Raw genomic sequence first — 15,702 nt, 5'->3', positions numbered from 1 at the left:
GGTCTGATGCTGAAGTGCATTGTCAAATATCAAGGCAGCATCAGTCCTTGGTCAGTTACCACCTCATTAATCTACCTTTAAGTCTTAGCTTTTTAGTCAGGATTCAAACATCACTGACACTCAAGGTATTATCACAACACCCTCACTTATTATTTTCCAATTAAACTGTTTTCTGTTCTTATGACCTAAACTGATTTCAGCTCTTCATCATCCAACAGCCTGCTGTAAAGCTGTCAGAGCCTTGGGGTGCTTGAAGTCAGAACACTTCACATGACGCACAGTATAATAACGAAAGCAGGAAAAACGTACAGTACCATGCCCTGCTCTGCTCTGAGACATTTTCCCAGTCAGCAATTAAAGCGAAGTAGAAAAAGTGACTTGATTACACAAAACGCAAGACAAATTCTTACTTTTTTTACATCACACTGATAATAATAATAATGATGATGCGAGGAAGAGGGGGAGAGAGGTTTACTGAGGTAATAATGGCTTTTCAGGAAGTGATGTCATGGAGCAGATTACAGGTTTGAGCAGGGGAAGTGAAGAAGAACCTACAGTCTCTAGATGGTAGGGAAAAACCTACCATCTCTCCTGAACTTTCACGGCTGGATTTAAAAAAGCACTTTCTTTACATTTTACACTACTTAAAAAAAAGCATTTTAGAAAGTTAAAACAAATGAATGCCGCACAATGAAGCACAATGCCTTTCAACAGCAGAAGAGTAAAAGATGAAGTCTAAAATACAGAGAAGGAGAAAAACAATGACGTTAATGAGAGTCCCATGACTTGTGGATCACATGGACAAGAAAGCAGAACAGGATTCTCTGTAAGCAAAAATCATTTGCATTTTTTTAAATAAGCGACAAACAACCCCGTTCTTACCCACAAACACTAGGAATTTATCAAATAAATGTAAGAATATAAGCAAGTGTATCTACTCACATTCAGTATATGGTTATCGTCTTTCTTTTTTATGGCTCATTATTCCTAAAGAATGATGTACCTCTGGCAGCCCATTAAAACGTATTCTCTGGACATTTTTTTCTCTTGTTAAGTTGTCTTTCCACCTCACCTCCCCTACCAATACTGCACAATAATTGGGAGGGAGACAAGATTGTACTGAAGTGCATCACTGCAATATTCTTCAGTATTTACCCAACTACTGTTATTAGAATTTAAACTTTTAGATTTAATTTCTGTGCCACTGTCTAAATAATTAATCAGACGATAAAGCTATTTTTTAATCAAGCTTTCTGAAGGAAGGGAATAATTTGCTTGGAGTTTATATATACACGGCCCTGTTTTGAATCCACAGGGACAAAAATAGGAAACAGAGGAGGCCATTTATCAAACGATAAATATTTAAGGCGCAATTTTAATAAGTAATATTACTCTCCGCATAAAAGAGATGTTTGTTATGCCTCACTCCTCATTAGAAATGCGTACACATTTTCCTTTGGCGCCATCAGCATCTCTTCAATATTAATGCTTATGCAGACAGATAACTGATTGCTTAACTAAATGTGTATATCCCTCGCTTCTTCTTCTTGTTGTTATTAATAATGTGCCTCCTGCTTAAATTTAATTTGCAGCCATAGTAGAGTAGAGAAAACATACTGCATGTGTCTATCTAGTCTCCCCAGTTCTGAGATTATTTGTCTAGGATACTGATGGATTGTGTTTTTGAACAATTGCAAGGATCAGAGTTTTAGGACCAGTGCAACCAAAAGGAATTCATTTTGCTTTCTATGGTAAAAAAATGATATGTTGTACATTCTGTACAGTACATAAAAGCAACATAATTTTGAAAAGTTCTTAACAATCTTAAATCTTAACCTTTTTGTTGCAAGGCCAATCCTAATAGCTTTCAGTTGAAGATCCTGTGTTATTATATGAAATGATTTCTCATGAAGTGAATGAAAAAAAGGTATTAACAGAAGTAACACTGTACAATTGGATGATCACGGAGTGAACTGATGAGATCAGAGGGAAACTTTTATTTGGTGCAGTAGTCTGGGGCCCTTTAAATTAAGGAATGGTGTCTTTGCAGCGGGGAGATCAGTGGAATTCTTGGAAAAGCCCCGGTTTTGAATTTGACTTGAAATTGTGATTGTGATCAGGACAAGGTCATTAAGAGGAAACACGAATCGGAAAATATATAGCTACTCCCCTTATTGTTGAGAACAAAAGCTTTGCAAGCAACAAGAAGACCTTGTTCCTAAAAGTAAAGACAAAAGGACATAAATGCTCAGCATGTAATAACTACAATGAGAAGTCACAGGGTTGAGATGAGTTTTAAGGGCATAATAGTGTAACGCAATGGGGGCTCAGGCGGGCGCCCTTGCCGCATTAGGTTCGGCCCCCCACCGTCAGGCGCTCGAACCCGGGACTCCCACGTTACTCTGGAGGGACCCAGCCCGGTGAGCCAAAGAGAGATCTCTCCACAGCCCAGTAGCTGTAGTCCTGCTATCACAGGGAAGGGCGGTGACGTCACCTGCTCTGGTACGCCTGTCGGCCGTAAGTGTTACAATAGTTTCATATCTCTGCCTGCCCTTTGATGTTGCATTACTATGTTGTATTACAGCCTTTCTCTCACTTAACTTTATGTCAGGGTTGCTCTCCTATAAACTGCAATGTCTATGTGTACAGGACAAAATAAAAAAAATATTAAGTGCATAGGGGTGAAAGATGAAACATCCCTCTGTGCCCAGGAATCAGGCACCATGTGTTCCTTCACGTTCTCTTCCTTCAGAAAACCTCCCCTGCATTGTACAACAGAGCAAGGATGCCAGCCAGCCTACTTGGCAACGTTCCTAATAGTGCTCAGCGTGTGGGCATTCTCAACACTGGAGTGTTAACACCTGCCAACTCCTGGTTAGGTGGAAATGTCTCTATTAGCAGCAGACTCTGCTTGTGGCAGTGATCAGAGGACTGACCCCAAGCCCGTCCTTCAGCAAAACCCCTCATTTTACCAGGCATGACGTCTCCTGACGTAACCCTACTCCTGCGCTGCTGTCAGCCCACACAGGCAATCTTGCTCTGGAGCACTGCGGCACCTCCCTCGTGCCTCTCCTATTGGGGCCGTTCAGAAGGTTTTCTTGTCATTTCCAAAACACTGCCATCGGAGACCCCCGTCTCTTCTGGATTCCGATAACTAAATCCATGAAAAAGCTTGCAACATTTGGAACAGCCCAAAAAGCTTGCAACGCTTTTGTCACCAGATCCACTGTCGTTACAGATGTTTTCATTCCTACTGTAAAGAAAAGAGGCTGGTGGTTCTTTTGCATAACAATAGCCTTAGCTGTGTCTTGGTGGAATATTTATGTTGGCGTAGAAGACCAGCGTGCCTCTCAGGGCTTATCTAGACCTCATTTGGACTTATCATCTTATTTTATCTAGCCCTAGTGTTTCGCTATCTCTGTGATGCTCATTTTTGAGATCACAACAAAGCTCGCTTTGGATGCAGCACTGGCGTCCTTTGGGAATACAAGAACATAAGAAAGACTGCAAATGAGAGGAATCCATTCGGCCCGTGTAGCTCAATTGTTCAATAGCAGCTAATCGATCCAAGAATCCCATTCAGGTGGGCAGCGCAGTGAACAGCACGGGGACCCTGAGGGCAAGGGGTGCTCTCCGCATGGAGATTGTATGTGCTCTCCGAGTTCGTGTGGGCTCTCCCTGGGTGAAAAAGAGGCAGAACTTGAATGAGAGGACACAAGGACACCATGGAGACAACATGAAAAGAGGAGGCGCTTTTTCACGCAAAGGGTGTGTGGAAAAAGATCACTTTATTGGCCATATACAATTTCTTGTATCAAAAATGTGTCGTCTCTTTTCACATACCCCAACTTGCTCTCCACGAGACACACAGACAGGGAGAGAAGCTTGGGGTCAGACATTTATACAGCCCCCCTGGAGCAGCTGGGGTTAAGGGCCTTGCTCAGGGGCCCAGGGGAGTAGGATTCCTCTGCCAGCCACAGGATATGAGCTGGCAACCTTCCAGCCTCAGGCACAGATCCTTGGCTATAGAGCCACCACACCGCCCCCCTCAGCTGCCCAGCCATGCCATTGAAGCTGATTCCCCAAAGTCTTTTGAGACAGGGCTGGATGAGATCTATCCAGCCACCCATTTTCTCACTGCCTTATCCAATACAGAGCTGCTGTATAAATAATATACAGTATACTTTGCTTTTCAGAACTCTGCGTTCTGTAATTCGTTCGTAATTTACTTACTGGTCTATAATAACGCAGTTTGTTTTTACCCTATTTTGTTATGAATTAGCAATTTTCCAATCAGGGGTACTACCCTGGTCTTAAGAGACTGTTGAAAGACTAATGAGACACTCAGGCCTCCCAAATATATACAGTATTAAATCACAAAAAAATACAGTAAAAAAAATCTTTGTGAATTTCCCATTTTGCACATATAGGTTACTGTTATGTTTATATTACCTGCATGTAAAACCCATCTGCATTAAATGTCATCTGCCAAGTGTCTTGAATTGTATCTCAATCTTTTTGAATTTAATTTGCTAAATAAAGAAGGAATAAAATAAAATAGAAATAAAAAGGGAATCATGCACAGGTGCATTTATGACAGAAATTAAGAGTCACTTCTCTTTGCAAATGAGTTGTGGGTGTACATCGCAAACCATGAAATGATTATGTGCAACCTGATTACCTGACTTCCTCTAAAATCGGTTGTACTGTATGAGATTGCTAGATTGGTAAAATATACTGTAGGTTCAACACCTGCAATTATTTTTTTCACTACCCGTTTTACTAATTACTTACAGTATGTGAGTTAGTAGAAAGCCATAGCTTTCTACAGAGTATAACTTGCACCTAAAATAAAGCATTCACATCTTAACTAAGTTCTGTTAGCCACTAGGGTTGTTTCCAGAGACAGTTAATAGTTGTGAGAGTGGAATCCATTACTTGCAGCTCAGCGAGGCATGAAGAAAGCTTTGGGACTGCTGGCTTTCTCATTCCCAGAAGAACCAAAAAAAAAAACATTCCTTAGAGCCCAGAATGCGTCATTCACCCCTTTTTTTACACTACGTGTACATCCATTCATGATTAAATAAAGATGTTGTCATTTCTTTATGCTGCGCTTCTTAATATTAACAATGAACATTTGGGAAAAATTAAAATTCGAATTTAATTGTTACTACTCCTCCCCTCTCCTTTTGTCCCCTTCCAGTTTGGAAAAGTTGAATTGATATAGCACATTTTCTTCCGAGACATGAACATTTTTTCTCTATGGTCTGACTCACTCATGGTTTTACCGTCTCAGAAATAACTGTGCAATATTTTTTAAATTTCAGCGTTTTTAAAGCACCACATTGACTCTTCCTTCTCTTGCTAACATCTACAGCAGATTTTTTTTAATACCACTCGAAGAGTCCTTTTTTTAGCTTCCTTATATAGTGCCCTTTAGGAATTAGCCCCAGGTGGCTCACAATATAAATTAGTTGTTCTCAAAGCACACTGAATTGATTAATACATTCTATAGGGAAATTCTTTCATATTTAAATTTCTTCCACTGAGTTTTTAGCATTTATCACTGCAGAAATCTGATATGCGATGGGCGAAATACAGTTGTGGTTCTCCTGTGTTTGACTTTAACAGATGTCTTAAAGAACTTAAGGAAATGAATTAATTTACTGGCAGACCATATTTGTATGTCATATAAAATAAAAATGATCATTTACTTGTTTCTGATTAATGAACATAGTCATTTTCTAGATGAAATATACATATGTATTACTTGCGTGAATGACTTATGCAGAAACGATCATTTCCATTGCTCTTATGATCGTGTACACAACATTAAGCTTACTACTCCTACTACAACTGGCACTGCCCAGCATGAACCTGTAAAACTAACATTAATCATTTGCACAACAAATGAAGAGATCAGTGGCACCTGATCATAAATATAATAGGATACTGCAGAAAATGCTTGTGTGCTGTCTTAACCCTGGTCATGCAGATATCCTATGAGATCCCAGAAGGCAGAACTACACTGGCTTATCGCCAGTAAAAACATCGCTACTGCAGTTGGGTATTGAGCAGATATACAGTATCACCCTGGAATGTCAGAAATGAGCTTCGCCAGACTGCATAGAGAACACACCTTCCCTTTTCAAGGTTAATATAAATATTCTAAACTAAAATAATGTCATAGTGACAACAACATTTACAGTATTTATGGGTATATAGCTCATTTCATGACATCCCACAGTGATAGGTATGTAAATAGGCATCTCAAATGAGTGAAGCCTCATCAAATGATTGCTTGATTAGCAAGGGAGACTGTATGGACTGTATTTAGGAGTTGTGCTTATGGGGTTTACTTTTTCAAGAGAAATGATTATTACAGTTGATTGCGTAAATCCCACTTCACTGTACCAATACATTTAATTCTACTGTAGTAAATAAAAACTCTTGGAACAAGTGGCTGCTCATTTCGTAGTTGAGCAGATCACAGCTAATGTTTCTGTATACTTTGAGCTCCAAAGTATAGCAAAAAAATTAAACCAACAGAGCCTGGAAAAAAGCCTCTTCAGGTGGCTGTCTGTTGTATTTTACACGCCAGCAATAACCGTTCAACCACAGCTTAATTCTGTAAGACAAGTGTCCAAAGGGCATAAATAAATAAATTGGGGCCACTCTCAGGGCTTAAATGCCAGCACCAGTGAGCCCAATAAAATGATCATCGGAAAACAAAGTGAAGTAAAATCAAGCAGGACAGGGCAGTTATGTTAACCTCCATCTCGTAAATACTGTATATAACCACTCCCAGTAACCCCCACATTACAATTCCCTTCATTTAATAATTCACTGCTTGCCTCCACTTCCTACACTGCTAATCACCGAATTATTTCACTGATAGTAACTAAGCTTGTATTTTTACTTTCCTTAACTATGAGCAGCAACTCAACAGTTATCTACTGTGCGTTGGACAGGCGCCCTACGGGGGTTCCAATAGTTGACTCACCGTGAACATTTTTACAGGAATTTCAGGGAAAACATCAAAATGCTGGACCGGCCAATTTGACTATGAAAAGAGACACCCTGATGCACCCCCATGAGCAAGAAACTTCAGTGCTGTGTTTGATTTACTTTGTGAGAGAGACGGGGCAGCTCAGTGGTAGTGACAGGTTGTTGGTTTTTGATGCCGTTCTGTCAGCAATCAGGCTAGGAAGCTCACCAGGATGAGTGTGGAAAATGGAAATGAATGAATGAATGAGTGGATGGGTGGAAGGAAGGCAGGCTGGATGGGTGGCACTTGGTGTCTCAATGATTTTCTCCCCTGCTCTTCGAAAGCTTCTACAGGCTAGCTTGTGGTAGTTAGTCACAATGACACAAACCGTTCCGTACGGAAACCTCAGCCGAAGATTATAAAGCCCGCTTTCACTCTGACAGGCACGCAGACAGCAAGGACACGGAGAGAAATATTCATTGGTTCTTACAGCATCCTCCCCGCCTGGCCATTGGAGAACATCAAGGTGGCAGTGCGCTCAGGCTGTGCTCCAACTGCCAGCCAGTAGCCCATGCACCTGCATTTCACGGGGTTTTTACGGAAAGTGGGGCCCATGGTCATGACGTCACGCCGCCATTAAAAACAGCGGAGGCATCGCTGGCCACTGAATGAGCCTCTTTGATGAATGGAGGCAGAGAGAACAAAGTGTTTACTTATTGAAATTAAAAATCCAGAAGAAACACTTTCATAATAAATCATTTACTTGGCCAACTTTTCTAATACTGCAGAATCAGCAAGGCTGAGCCAAATTTTATACGAGCATCAATTATTAATATGGTATTAGCATACTCAAGTAGGTCACAAGCAATGCAGAAGAAAGAATACAGGATGTGAGTTTGGTGGGCAGATGCTAATTTGCTATAATCAAATGTATTAACTGGAACCTTGATAGATTTTGACAGATGGATTATGAGGTGATTATTTATAGAGCTTTTTAATTAGAACAACAAAACCACGGCTGATTAAGATTCCTCACGCTCCCCTTTTATACTGGGCACGCAGATTATTTACTGTCTGTGACTGGCAAATTCTAACAGAAAAAAAGACTTTTATTCTGTCTGTGTGAGTCCGTGAGGCAGAAAAACACTTAATCAAACTAGTTTTGAGGTTTTGCAACTGTCCTGCTCTCCTCCAAGATGTGTACAAGTACACAGAATTACAGCACGAGCAAGTACATGCTGCAGTGTACTGTATATCCTTTATGTTAAGCACTATGGTTAGGGTTGGGACTGGGACAAGGCTTGGAATCAGAGGTTAGGTTTAAGGTTTTTGCTATTATTTAAACTATGTACCTTTAATCTTTTTTCAAATTAGCATTAAAACCTAGTGTGTTTGCTCCCAATTCATTTTCTACTTCCTACCATCCATTTCCAAACCACTTTTTCCAATTCGGGGTCACAGGGGAGATGGTGCCTATCCCAGCAAGCAAAGGGCACGAGGCAGGCTACAGCCTGGATAGGACACCAGTCCAACACAGGGCACACACAGACACAAACACACTCACACCAGGACCGGTTTTCCCAGAAGCCAGGTAATCTACCAGTAGGTCTTTGGACTGTGGGGGGAAACCAAACAAAACACACTCAGGATGGAGAGAGCATTCAAACTCCACACAGACAACACTCCAGGGCCGGACTTGAAGCCGAGATCCCCACACTGCAAGGCAGCAGTGCAAACCACTGCACCCTCGTGGTTCCCTTTCTTTCCCCCCTTGAAGATTTTAAAGAGATATTGATTACATTTGCCTTGGAATGAATTTACTGTGATAAATATGTTCAATTTAAAGGGACATGTGTTTGGTCTCCCTTGGACACAGTGGAAGTGAATTAAGCTTGAAAATTCAAATGCAAAGACATTTCCCAGTAGAGAATCCGTGTTGGACAAGCAACTGCTTGATGAATTCGCCCATTATTGTCAATTGATTAAAAATGAATGAAATTAATTTATTATTACAAGTAAACAGAATTACAAAACTTTAAAGGGCTTTCTTCCCTGAGGCAATCTTGTAAGGGATCTGACCATGTTTGTTCAACTCTGTCATTCTCCTAACATCCCCTAACGTCTTGTGAGAGTTGTGAAACTCTGCCTTGAAATAAAAGGCATGCGAGCTCAATCAACCTGACATTCGCACAACATCTTTGTTACGACACAGTGGAAAGAGTGCTCATCTATTTAATAGTATTAAGAGGGACATGCCAAAGCAATTACAGTACATTTAGTTCTGACCCCAGCACTGTGATGAGCATTAGTGCGCTGAATGTGGACAGGGTTTCAGATCAGAAATTGTTTACAAATTGAAGAAAGCCTACTTGGACAAACCTTCTTCAAAGTCTTCTCTCACAATGAGATAAATCTCAGATCACAAAAATAAAATCAAGAGGACTCCCAGAGTCTGTATGGCGACTCGTTCAGCCATACTGGTTGGTGGATAAATTATTCTTATTCTCTGTGCAACTACTACAACATGGGTAGTGGCAAAACTGATCCAGTTTTAAAAAAGGCTGGAATAGTTTATGTAGATTTATCCTGCCCTGCCTTCTAGGTTGGATTGTGTTTATTTGTACGGTTGCAGATGAGCCATTTTAGTTTAATTTTCTAAATAAAAATTACACAGTTCTTGCATGCAGTTCTGTAAAAAGGACCAGTGCCACAATTGTGTGTTTCTCTGGACAGCAGTCTCATCTATTCTGTCTCTTAATCTAAAGTCTGGTGTGTTGCATTTCATTTGGAATACTTCCATTGAACAAATACAATACTATCATGTTATGCACTAAAACATTTCTTTCTCCAGTCTCTTGTCCTAGGTCTTTTCTTTCAGGTTATAACACTTTATTAAATGTGTTTTGATTTGAAAAGCACACTGTTGCCACCACGTTAAAAGATCTACTTACTGGTCCTTTGTTGGCATTTGAAAGAATTGTACTCTTTTTTTTTGTGAATAAAAAAATGTTTCCGTACAGAACAGGAACAAATTACAGTACCGTATCTGTCAATTTAAATGGCAAAAAAGCCACATTGTTACAACACTCGTATTTCCATTTCCAACAAAAGGGGCGGCCAGTGAAAACACAGAGCCCTTTAGTTGTGTGTTCAAATGATAATACACAGGTGGAAACTGTGCTTTGGCATTCTCGATTCAATTATATCAGCAGAGTTTTCCAAACCCATGGTTCACACCCACTAAGAATGAGTAATTGTAAAACAGATGAAAATAAAGTGCTTCCAAATGACTTATGAAAAACTCAAAAACGACCCTACTAACAATTTCACGTCTGTCTGTAAATTCCTAAACAATGAGAAACAAATTTAAGGGTTGTGGAAACTGGACATACACCATCATAAGGAACCGTGTTGCTCATTCCATAAACACTGTAGGAAAAGTACATTTTGGCTGACTGCTGTGTCTACAGGTCCAATATAATAGAAACACAGTTCCCGTTCTCAAAGTTTCCAGCTAAAACCATTTGAAGTGGGAAATTTTGACTGTTAAGTCGTTTTTTCTTTTATGGGGAATAAGGACAAGAAAAAAAAATATCTTCTGAGCAGTGCACAAGAACCCGGATCTACCTCGAAATCTGCAAGGTGTCTTTGAAATATTATTCATTTATTGAATGGAAATTAAAAATGTTTATTTGCAAAGGTTTACTGTTCTGTGTACCAAAGGCTGGAAACCCCATCGGAAAGAAGGGTGACACTACCTATTGAGCGGACAAAAAGTTCATAAATGATTAAAAAAACATTGATCTTAACATATTGTATGCTTTTCTGCCAGTGCAAACACTGCAGAGAACTTACAAAGAGTCAGCACCTGCACAAACTTCTTGTGAACCCTATTTGTTGCTTATCACTCAGTGTGGAGTATTTTCAATGCATTTTCTCTGCAGGGAAATAATTCTGCTGCTTAAACGCTTCAGTTTAAAACAGTTAAAAAAAAACTTATTTTTTTCTAATGCAAACCTGTAAGCCCTCATGTCACTTGTGTGATGTTCTTTACAGGCCACAGCAAAGCCGATTTGATCTTTTGTTTAATGTATCACAACACAAAATTTGATTAATCAAATATATTGTTTTGCAATAGTGTACACAATGACCAAGTTTATATGTCTGATGACTTCATACAATCCAGATAGGTTTTGAGATTCGTTTTGAAAACGAACTATTGCAAAAGGAAAATGTGTCTTGCAGCATCAAGCATCTAGAGGAGCTTAAAAAACACCTTATCACAAGGTCAAAAGGTTGAGTCCAACAGCAATTAAACTATGTTTAAAACCCAGTGAAAGGGGTCCTCACAGTCCTTTTCGTTGGTAAAAGGTAGTCAGTAGACCAATCTTTGTTGGGAAAACAAGAAAAAGAATATATTTTCATTATTAATATTATCATCATACAGGCCAACACTGCTTTGCAATCATACATTGAATAGCACACAACAATACAGCACCCTATGTGTACATATTCACAGACAAGATCTCGAGTAGCTTAATGAGGAAATAGTATGATGTAGTATGAAATAGTATGATGAAATAATGAGTAGCTTAATAATCATCTAACTTCAGCCTCCTCGAACCCGAAACTGACAATCTGAATTGGAGACACTAAGAAGTGAAAGCTGCTTTGGATGACATAGTGTACCCAAAGATGAGCCCTTCAGTCAAATAATTCACTTATGCAAAGGACTGAAGAAACTATTTAAGGGCCTTAAATCGTAGAGTTTATTTAAATCCTGAGTTTTTGTGACAGAGCTTTTTTTTTAGAAACATCGTTTTTCTATTCAATAATCTTTGCGAATGGGAGTTTTTAAAACACGTTTCCAAGACTGTGATTAAAGAAGAACTACAGTCCCAACTTCTCAGATCGGTTATTAAATCTTGGTAACAAAATAAATTAATTGGAGGTATCGCAAAATTTGACAAATTCCGAATGAAGCACAAAATCGAGAACTTTATGAAAGTACTGTATGGTCGTCACGTTTCAGGGAGTTTGCGAGAATTGTGACTTAAACCGGCCCTTCCTGCTCACTAGTCACCACAATGACTAATGTACTGCGATGTACGGGCGAATAAGTACATAAGTGGTGCAGCAGACATTTCACCACAGAAATGTTCCAACGTGATCTGCATGCAGAGTTAACAAGTAAGTAGTATTTGTCGGCAAAAACCATCTCAAAGCTGAGAGTAATATTTCTGTCGGATTAAAAGAGATTGTAAACAAGCCTGCTTCAGCTCACCGGACGTTTTTTGTCATTCTGAATTGGAGACAATATGGCGCTGCGCATACCTGGAAATTAATTATATTTTGTGATTGTAGGAGCCATGTGATGTTTTAATTTTTGGTTATATTCCTTTAAAAAAATCGCGTTGTTTTGTTTACGTAAATTGTGTGTATGTCTTAAGACGGCCAATCGCCGATGTTCATTAATGTCAATTCTAGACGTTTTCGTGTTTTTTTTTTTCCAAAAAAGAGGAGACGAGCGCGACGGTTTCTGATGTCCTTGTGTAGCTGCGTGTTTAGTTTACTTGAGCTTTGTGGACTAGTTTTGGCATTGTGGAAGACTTCTCCTTTTTTTGGTTTGTTAACGAAACCAATGTGAATGTGAATAAAACACGTTTAATTTTAAACCTGGCGAAGTTTAGTGTGGAGTCTACACGGGCAATGGCGGACTTTATTTACGGTGGAATTCGGATACTACAGTGTTGTAAATTGGGGGTTTTACAAGTTACTGCGCACATTTTACTTTCGTCGTGGTTTTAAATGCACTCATCAATGCCGCTTCTGTCTAACCCCAATATATAAAAATAGCGTTGAAGCACACCTTTAAATAGAAGGGAATCAACACAATATTTTATTGACGGAATTGTTTTGATTTAAGTGATTAAAACTTTGACTAGGTTACATAAAAAGGAGATTTAATTTAAAAAATGGATTTATTTTGCATGCAGTGCTTGTGCTTCAAAGCGGCTGTTCCTTGTCTTTTATGCAGTACATAACTCCCCTCCTACAAACAGTTTAATTGATTGGTCACTGGCTCTGATCGCCAGAACAGAGGAAACCAAGAAAATGAAAACATTTTCTGTGATAATTAATAACTGTAGCTAAGATATACGTTTAATAGCCTGTCCTGTTGTAATATCTCCTAGATAATGAGGTCAGGTGGCAGCCCAAATTATTAAATAAAACGGTGGTGCTGTTAGTCATGATACCGAGTGTTTGAACAGTTCTGTAAGATCCTTTACAGATTGTTTAAATACATCTTTGTTCAAAGAGGAAACAAGCCTAGTAAGCAAATACTTAGGTTTCATTCAGCATTTTGTTTAATTGACTTTTCAAATATTGAGTGAACTTCCTACTTTAACCCTTCATAGCCTCTTTTTTTCACAATTCAGGTTAAGCTACCAAACACCACTCCCAATGCATCTCTATTGAAGCCCCTCATTTTATTTGAAAATGTCACACCTTGGCGTTTCTATGTAAAGACCAATCAACATGTTAAACAAACAGTGATAATTATAACTGTTCGACAATAGGTGCAAAAATATTTTTTCTCAGCGTATTAGTTTTACTTATGTAATACAAGACATGCTTGTTTAGCTTTAGGCCATTAACCGGCCTTCTCCTGTTTAGACTTCCAGAGATATTACAAAATGCTTGAGGGGACATCATACCAGGCGGAGATTGACACTTTTTCCAGGGGCAACAAAATGTTAAGAGCTGAGGAAAGATATCAAGTATGCAGTGTACTTATTATCCCATTTTAGTCTGCTAGCGTCTTTCCCATATGATTCCGTTTGCCATTTGGTGGATTTGTTATTGGCCTGTGACAATTATTTAATAAGTAATTATTAAAGAAAATTTGAATTGCCACTTATATTTAGTTTTATTTGGAATAATAAAATGTTGTTGTTGTTTTTTTCACGTCTAAATAAAAAAAAAGACACCCCCCCTCGGCACCGCGCACTCATGACGAGCAACTCGTCGCTCGAAATAGACGTCAGAGGTCAACTAAATTCGTAACTGGAAGTTACGCGTAAATGGGAGAAGTGCGATCGTCAATTGAACGTGAAAGATGAACGTACTGGGGGGCATATCCATATCTTGAATTTTGAATTTTTCTTTGCTGTTTTTTCCCCTGAAATGTAATTTATTTCACCCATTGAAGTGTTCAAGTCTGAGCAATCAAAGTTCCATTTAAAAATATTCATTTAAAAAATGTACATTCAGGAGATAATTTGCTGTTCAACGCAAGGGGACATCGTGGGTGGGGGTAGATGATTTTGCACGGCGCTGTACAGTATGTGGTGCTACCTGTACAGCTGATAAAAGGTGGGAAATATGTTAAGTAAAGAAAACGTGATTTTACAGGAAAAACATTAAGAATTTCATATCATTATAAAGTTTTTAGCGATCTCTTTAACATTTAAATAGATATAAAAGAAAGATTAACCTGGTAAAATAAGTAAATAAAACCTTTGTAACCTGGTAAAATAAAGCAGTTACTGTATACTCAAAACGAACAAATGAAAACATTTCATTACTTCATCTCGTTTTTGTACTAGCCTTAAGGGACAAATAATCCTTTGTTCAGAAAGACTTCGTGCAACAAGTGGAAGTAAATAACCTAATTTCATCAGGACTGATTACCCATATCAAAACTTTTTTTTTAAAGTGTCGTAGCGCTCTCTGCTCGTGTTTCTTGAGTATGTCTATTTTAATACCATATAGTGACTAAAAAAAATCAACAAAATAATTATGACCCTTATAGATGTGACTTAACCAGAGATTTGGCATTACCATATCAAATCTCTGGACACAAGGACATGGTAAATGTATCAGGGGATAAGATTGCCTGAATTTAGATTTGAGCCCTCAAAGACGAATATGACTTGCTGTTTATCAAGTAGGTGACATCTTTTTTAAACTCTAAAACTTCAAGCACAATTGTCAAGCACTTACAATTGTAAGTCAAGCACAATTGTAATTATTATACAATAGATGACCTCCAGTCCATAGCGCTCTATAAATTGATTGTCATTAAATTGTGTAAAAATAAACATTTCAAATAAAGAAATACAGTATGTGGAGATCACATGAAAATACCGATAAGTTGAACCTAAACCTACAGATTTGACGCTGTTACGGCATTAAAAAAAACGTTAATAAGGCTACTCTTTATACAGTGTGAGTGTACTATTTGCAAAACCGTGGTTTCCAGGGTGAGTAATTGAAGGTCGTTCTGGCTCTGTATGAATCTGGGCTTTCAGTGAGTTCTGGCAAAGACACCTTTAGGCTTTGATTGCTCAGAATCAGCAGGTCATGAGTTTCAGGAATCTGGGTTTTATAACACAAATTGCGCAATGCAGACAAATTTACATGCAATTATAGACTGCCTATATGTGAGGTAATATGACAAAGATACTTATTTTCTGCAGCAAAATACTCATTCCACCTGATTCTACCTTGTAGTTGGTTTAAAGGCAGTGCTTGAATTTTGAAATTGTGTTAGCTGAAAAAGATCTCCTGTTGGACTGGACATTGTTAGCTTACACACTTACACACAAAGAGACATAAATAAGACAATACTCTGTAGGACGCTCCCTAACCGTTTGATGTATTTATTCTATTGTGAAGCCTTGCAGTTATTCACTAACTCTGCGAAGAAT

General features: G+C 38.7%; 1 long non-coding RNA gene across 1 annotated transcript in view; it reads right to left on the bottom strand.

The window, feature by feature from the left end:
- The window catches only part of LOC148651046 (uncharacterized), a 43,467-nt gene that overhangs the window by 19,723 nt on the left and 8,042 nt on the right, over positions 1 to 15,702 (bottom strand). The gene's annotated exons all lie outside the window — the stretch shown is intronic.

Source organism: Lepisosteus platostomus, chromosome 12 (genome assembly GCF_059453375.1).
Source record: "Lepisosteus platostomus isolate fLepPlt1 chromosome 12, fLepPlt1.hap1, whole genome shotgun sequence".
Classification (NCBI taxonomy): Eukaryota; Metazoa; Chordata; class Actinopteri; order Semionotiformes; family Lepisosteidae; genus Lepisosteus; species Lepisosteus platostomus.
The sequence above is the reverse complement of the archived record's forward strand: the minus strand, read 5'-3'. Positions and strand labels throughout refer to the sequence as shown.